Source organism: Sycon ciliatum, chromosome 6 (genome assembly GCF_964019385.1).
Source record: "Sycon ciliatum chromosome 6, ocSycCili1.1, whole genome shotgun sequence".
Classification (NCBI taxonomy): domain Eukaryota; kingdom Metazoa; phylum Porifera; class Calcarea; order Leucosolenida; family Sycettidae; genus Sycon; species Sycon ciliatum.
The window spans coordinates 13,373,725-13,380,038 of NC_088648.1; positions in this window are offsets into that span (position 1 = coordinate 13,373,725).

A 6,314-nucleotide genomic window follows, 5' to 3' on the forward strand; every position below is an offset into this window, starting at 1 on the left:
GCTAACAAGTAGGACGCCTAGACAACCACACTGCTGCACGATAAGGGGTACGTACTCCTCTGCAGAATCCAGTTGCCATACGTCATACAGTAGGGTCGTAATAAGGTAGATATAATACACGGCTGGGATGCCATGACTCCATATATTCACGAATTCATTGCTCAGCGTCAGGCTACTTAGAACGCAGTCCCATTTGTTCGAGACGTGCCTGTACCCCTTGACGATGTGCGGAGCCACGAGGAATTCGTCCACAGAGCTCGCCGGCCCGTGACTGGGAAGCGTTACCATTATGCACGCAGCGACTCTCCACACGTCAACAAGGAACACCAACGGATCGACACACGTACAAGCTCTCCGCAACGGTGGTGCAGCGATCAGCCAAAACAATTTCTGAGAAAACCCTATATCTGTCAGTCAGGTTTTCTTTATCCGCAGCACCACCAGCAGCAGCACCAGCACCAGCAGCAGCACCGATACCTCTAGTCTAGCACACTAGCGGTAAGAGGAGACTGCCTGGACCTTTCCAAAATGTCAGTCTCAGGGATTGTGACTCGGTGAGACAACCTTGACTTTCCAAAATATCAGTCTCAGGGATTGTGACTCGGTGAGACAACCTTGACTTTCCAAAATATCAGTCTCAGGGATTGTGACTCGGTGAGACAACCTTGACTTTCCAAAATATCAGTCTCAGGGATTGTGACTCGGTGAGACAACCTTGACTTTCCAAAATATCAGTCTCAGGGATTGTGACTCGGTGAGACAACCTTGACTGGATTCAACTACTCGTACTGTGCTAGAATCACCGCCTAACGTTAGGGCAATGAAGCATGTCTACAATGATGCTTCCCATCCCCCGACTTGTGGTCTACATCAGGGAGTCGTGTTATTTGACGTCTACATCTTCTTTTTGCTTGTGCCAGTTGTGGCGTAACGTACATATTGGTGTACAGTACTAACAAGAGTACATACCCGGGCCGCGGGGTTGGTACTGATCATTACACAGTAAGCAGTGCGCCGCGCCGGTGGTCCTATACATGTGTGTGTGTAGAACGGTAAACCGTACTGCAGTACTGCTGGATACAAGTTGAAGAGAATAATAGCTAGAGAGAAAAGATACAACCAGAGAGTGAAGTCCAAATGGAGCAGGAAAAGGAAACATAAGGACATTGAACGGATCGGTCACGCATTGCAGTTGATTCCCATCGTGGATAGCGTACTGCTGCATGGTTACATTGGGTAGGACCCCGGGTCCAGTGCAGTATCAGCTGTCTGATGGAACAGCCTCTTGTACGGGCGCGGGCAAGCAAAAACGCAATACAGCACAATTCAATTAGAATGAAAAGAGAGGGAAAATAAACACAAAGTGCACTGGAACTCAATATGAAAAAGAACGCAAAGCGCTGTGGCCCTTGAACACGTGGAACACAATCGGAGAAGACCTCATCGAGAAAAAATACTAGTAACCAAAACCCAAAAGACACCGTGCACATCAATGTACTCTATATACGGGTATGGTAGCTTGTTAAAAACGCTGTGGCGCTGGCGCTTGTATGATGCCCGCGAACCATGTAGTGCAAGTAATACATGTACGTATGGATTATCCCATGAGTGCGAGGGGTATACGTATAGGATATTGGCAAGTACGAGGGTACTACCTCTCGAATATCATCCCGACTGCTTTTCTTACACTGTTTCCATTTTTCATTCTACAGTATTCTCTATCTCTCTTTTCTTCATGCCAGGCGTGAGCCATGCGCCATCCCCTGGATTAACAAAATGGGTGGTATATATTCTTTAAAAAATAAAATAAAAAACTGCGTAGCAGAAGGGAAGCAGGAGAGCCGGGAGGGATGATATGAGGGTACGGTAAGTCGGTAACACTCAATCAACGCAACTGCGTCCTGTACAGCTATACCAAACACAAGATGCTGCCTTTTTTCAATCAAGCCAAGGATTGATAATAATACAAGTAATAATAATAATAACTTTATTAGGATGACCCAAAAAGGCTGACCGCCTATCGTGGGGTCCGTCGCATTGAAGGATGATGGTACAAGAGAGTTCAGATTGGGAAAGGGGGGGGGGGGGGGGGGTGAACTACGATGAACAGGGTAACGGCATGCCAGCGAGTAGACATGAATACTGACAAGAATGTTTGCGCAGCTCTTTCTTGAATACATGGACAGAAGATTCCGAAGTTAATGTGGGTGGGAGACAATTCCATAAAAGGGAGGTTTTGAATAAAAAAGGTGATTTGGATGTTGTTAAGGCCTTGGGGAGGATAATTTTTCTATTGGGGCGTCTCTCACTACGGGAAATATTAAAACTGAACTGAGCCAAGGTGTTCCGGTATTTGAAAATAAACTTGTGCAATGTAACTAGGCTAATGCATTGTCTACGGTACTGCAGTGATTCTAGTTTGGCGAATGCGTTCAGATCTTGCTTTGGCGTATCGAAGGCAAATTGAAACTTACGCCGTCGCAAGTACGACCTGATGAATCTTGCTTGGAGTTTGTCTAGCTCACACAAATCAGACGCAGGTAGCCGGTACGCCCACACCACAACACCATACTAGGGAGGTTCTGCTCTACGTGTTGGGAACGCGACGCAAAGAATCACGCGAACTTTCTTCGCGTTCCCGTAACGTAAAATGCTGTTCTGCTCTACGTTTCACTTAGAGAAGTCACGTGGAATGTGTACTGGGAATTTCCCCTTCCATATTTGGCAGTTTTCTGCATGCAGTTGATCGATACCCAGCAAATCCGTACGCATTTTCTCTGCGTGTGCCACTGCCACAAGTAGTAGTAGTAGTAGTAGTAGTAGTAGTAGTAGTAGTCAGTTTCCTCTGAGACAAAAATGCGATAATACTCATAAAAAGGACACACTTCAGGCTCATTACAAACATCTTGAAAGTTTTTGTCTTCACAAGTATACTTTCAAGCCTTCTCATCAGGTGAAATACAGGCAAGGGAAAAGGAACAGGAACAGTGGATTAAATTAGTTAGTTAGTTATCGTTAGTTACATGTATGTCCAGTGGTTGTCTCTTGTTGTCGCACTACATGTCGCGCTTATTGAGTTTTCTCGCATTTGCACCTTTGTGTCATTATTGCAATTTTCGCTGTTTACTTTAGCTATCTTCTTTCTTTCTTTCTTTCTTTTTGCGCTGTTTTACCACCTTCTTACTGTATTTAATCCACTGTTCCTGTTCCTTTTCCCTTGCCTGTATTTCACCTGATGAGAAGGCTTGAAAGTATACTTGTGAAGACAAAAACTTTCAAGATGTTTGTAATGAGCCTGAAGTGTGTCCTTTTTATGAGTAGTAGTAGTAGTAGTATTTATTATTTGACTAGGGGAGTCCCAACAGGCATGGCCTTGTTACAGGGAACCCTAGGTGAATCTTTGTGAGGTGAGCAAAAGTACCAGCAGATTGTGCCTGACGACAGTTTGGAGGAAGAGTGTTCCACCGACCTGCCGCCAGAAAAGAAACTGAGCGCAGTCCAACGTAGAGAACCCCATCTCCTCGTAGAAATCTGGAGCCAAAACACGCGAAGCCGTAGACTCTAACCCAGACACCTGCTCTCTACGTGATTTCTCTACGTTTCACGTATAGAGGTTATGCGATAACGTCAAATCCGTCATATATAGGAGCCAGTTGGGGTGGCAAAATGCCCAAAGCGGGCACAGAAACCCCTTATATAGAAGAATTTGGGGTGGCAATGACGTGTATCGCATAACCTAGAACCTCTCTACTCTTTTACGGGTCGAACGTAGCTCTTGTAAAGGAGTCACTGCCCTAAAAAAGGCACGGCCTGGTACCAAGAGTACATGGGGTTATGTACTCTTGATGCCTAGCTACATTATTGTGCATGGATTGCCATACATGTACGAGCAGTACTGGTACAAGTCACCAAAACGAGAGAGCTTTTAAGCTCAGGGCCCCTCACTATGCTTTTTTACCTAGATCATCATGCATGTTATTTTAATAATAACTTTCTTAGGATGACCGCCTATCGTGGGGTCCATCGCACTGAAGGATGATGATTGGGAAAGGAGGCAATACAACGCTCCGGAAATGGTGGCGGTGGTTGGGGCGCTCCTACGGCATGCTAATGTTGTTGTTTCTTTATGCATGGACAAGGCAGGATTTGGACTAGGATAGAGGACAAGAACATAATTATTGATGAGCATCTGTTCAGGCAGAATCTGTGAAGAAGACATACCGGTACATGTAACATGTAGTAGGCACAAGTGACAACATCGGAGAGTTAGTCGAGGAGGGAGATGAGGTCATAGCCAGACAGCAATGCTGGAAATGTGTGGCGTACGTCGCAAGCGCTACCCTGTTATTGAGCACTCCTGCTCGTTTGGTCTCGCGAATCCAAATAAAATCAATCAAGCGCGAATATCAGCAGGGAGAGAGTTCTATGTGGTACGAGGTGATTTGGCTTTTTAACATGGATGTAATTTAAAAAATGACGTTGTTTCAGCCACTTCTAGGGAAGCTACGTCCAAATGAATTGTTGTAAGTGGAAGTGCTATCCTTCATGCCGGTTGGGTCAACAAGTGGGAATGACCCCACTTTTGGAAAGTGTCTTGAATCATGTCCTACTTTTATACTATTCTCAGGATTCAAATAATTGGTGTGTCATTTTTTAACAAATTTGTAAATGGCATCACAAACTGGGATATTCGGTCATCAATGTTCTGAAGTTGATAGATATCACTTCAAGGATTGCTAGTGGATGAAAACTAATTTGTCAACTGCATTGTATGCGGCGAAAGCTGTGTTTTTGAATTTGTAACTAGTGGCTGTGTCATACGGTGGACTTATTGGAAAGATAGCATAGTGACCAGTGGAATTGTATAAACCAGCAGCTTACTTCCGTGGATTGGAGGGAGCTTCTTGGTAACACAAGCATTGACGTAGCATGCAAGAGATTCTCATATGAACTCTCTGCTGCTCTCGCTAAGTATCAGTCCCCAGCTTTTCCTATTAATCGCCCCTCTTCACAGGGTCGTTCCGTCGACAGGCCAGCACGTCCACCCTGGCTGACGACCTCAGTATTAAATGCAGTCATCAATAAACGGAATATCTATAGCATCTACCAGAAGTACCCCACAGCAGAAAACCTTGCTCGCTATAAGGCCCAACGCAATTTGGTCAAGCACCTCTCTCGCCGTGCTCACAAAAGATACATTCAGTCACTCCAAAGCAAACTCACTAACTCAGCCCGCCCGTCGCTTTACTCATTTTTCCGCTCCCTGTCTGGTGTGTCTTCGCATCACCCTGCACCCTCAGCAATGACCACCTCCGCTGACACCCTCACACATAATCCTGCTGAGATGGCAGCTGCTCTCAACGAGCACTTTGCACGGGTTGGCACACAGGATGATCCTGACTGGCCCGTCCCAGATCTGTCTCATCTCCCTTCTCCGGCCTCGAACCTCTCAAACATTGTCATCTCCTCCGAGGCCGTGATTCGCTATAAACTCCCCACAGGGGCTATGACGGTATAAGCAACGAGATTCTGAAGGCCTTGAAACTTTCATAATCTCCTATCCTCTCTCCCTTATCTTCAATAATTCCCTGTCCAGCGGCGTTTTTCCCTCTGCCTGGAAATATGCTGTGGTTGTGCCCATATACAAGAACAAGGGAAGCAGACATGATCCTGGTAACTACCGCCCAATCTCTCTGCTGAACACCTGCTCCAAGATACTTGAGCGAATCGTCTATGAGCGGCTGTACCATCATCTGGCACCACTGCTCCATGATATGCAATCTGGGTTCCGCCATGGTGACTCTACCTCTCTACATCTAACCAACCTTGTCCAGAGACTGTGCACCCTCCGAGACCGCCGCCATTACCTTGGCCTGTGTTTCTTCGACCTGGCGAAAGCGTTTGACTCATTTTGGCATAGGGGGTTACTAGCCAAGCTGCATGCTTATGGGGTCACCGGACGCCTGCAGTCGTGGCTCACCTCCGATCTCAACAGTAGGACTCAATCAGTCAAGCTTGGTCCAGTCCTCTCAGATTCTATCCCTATTTGCTCTGGTGTACCGCAAGGGTCCACTTAGGACCGTTACTTTTCTTGGCCTTCGTCAATGACCTCCCTGTCCTCAACCCTGTCGTGTCTCTGTTTGCAGACGACACTTGTATGCTGCGCAGTAGTCCCTCTGTTTCCCGTCTTATATTAGACCTCCAAGCGGGTATCACGGATATCACCTCGTGGATGGCATTGTGGAAGCTAAATCCGAACGTCGGGAAGACCAAGGTAATGGTCATCCCCCTCTGTCTACTACTCTCTACTACCC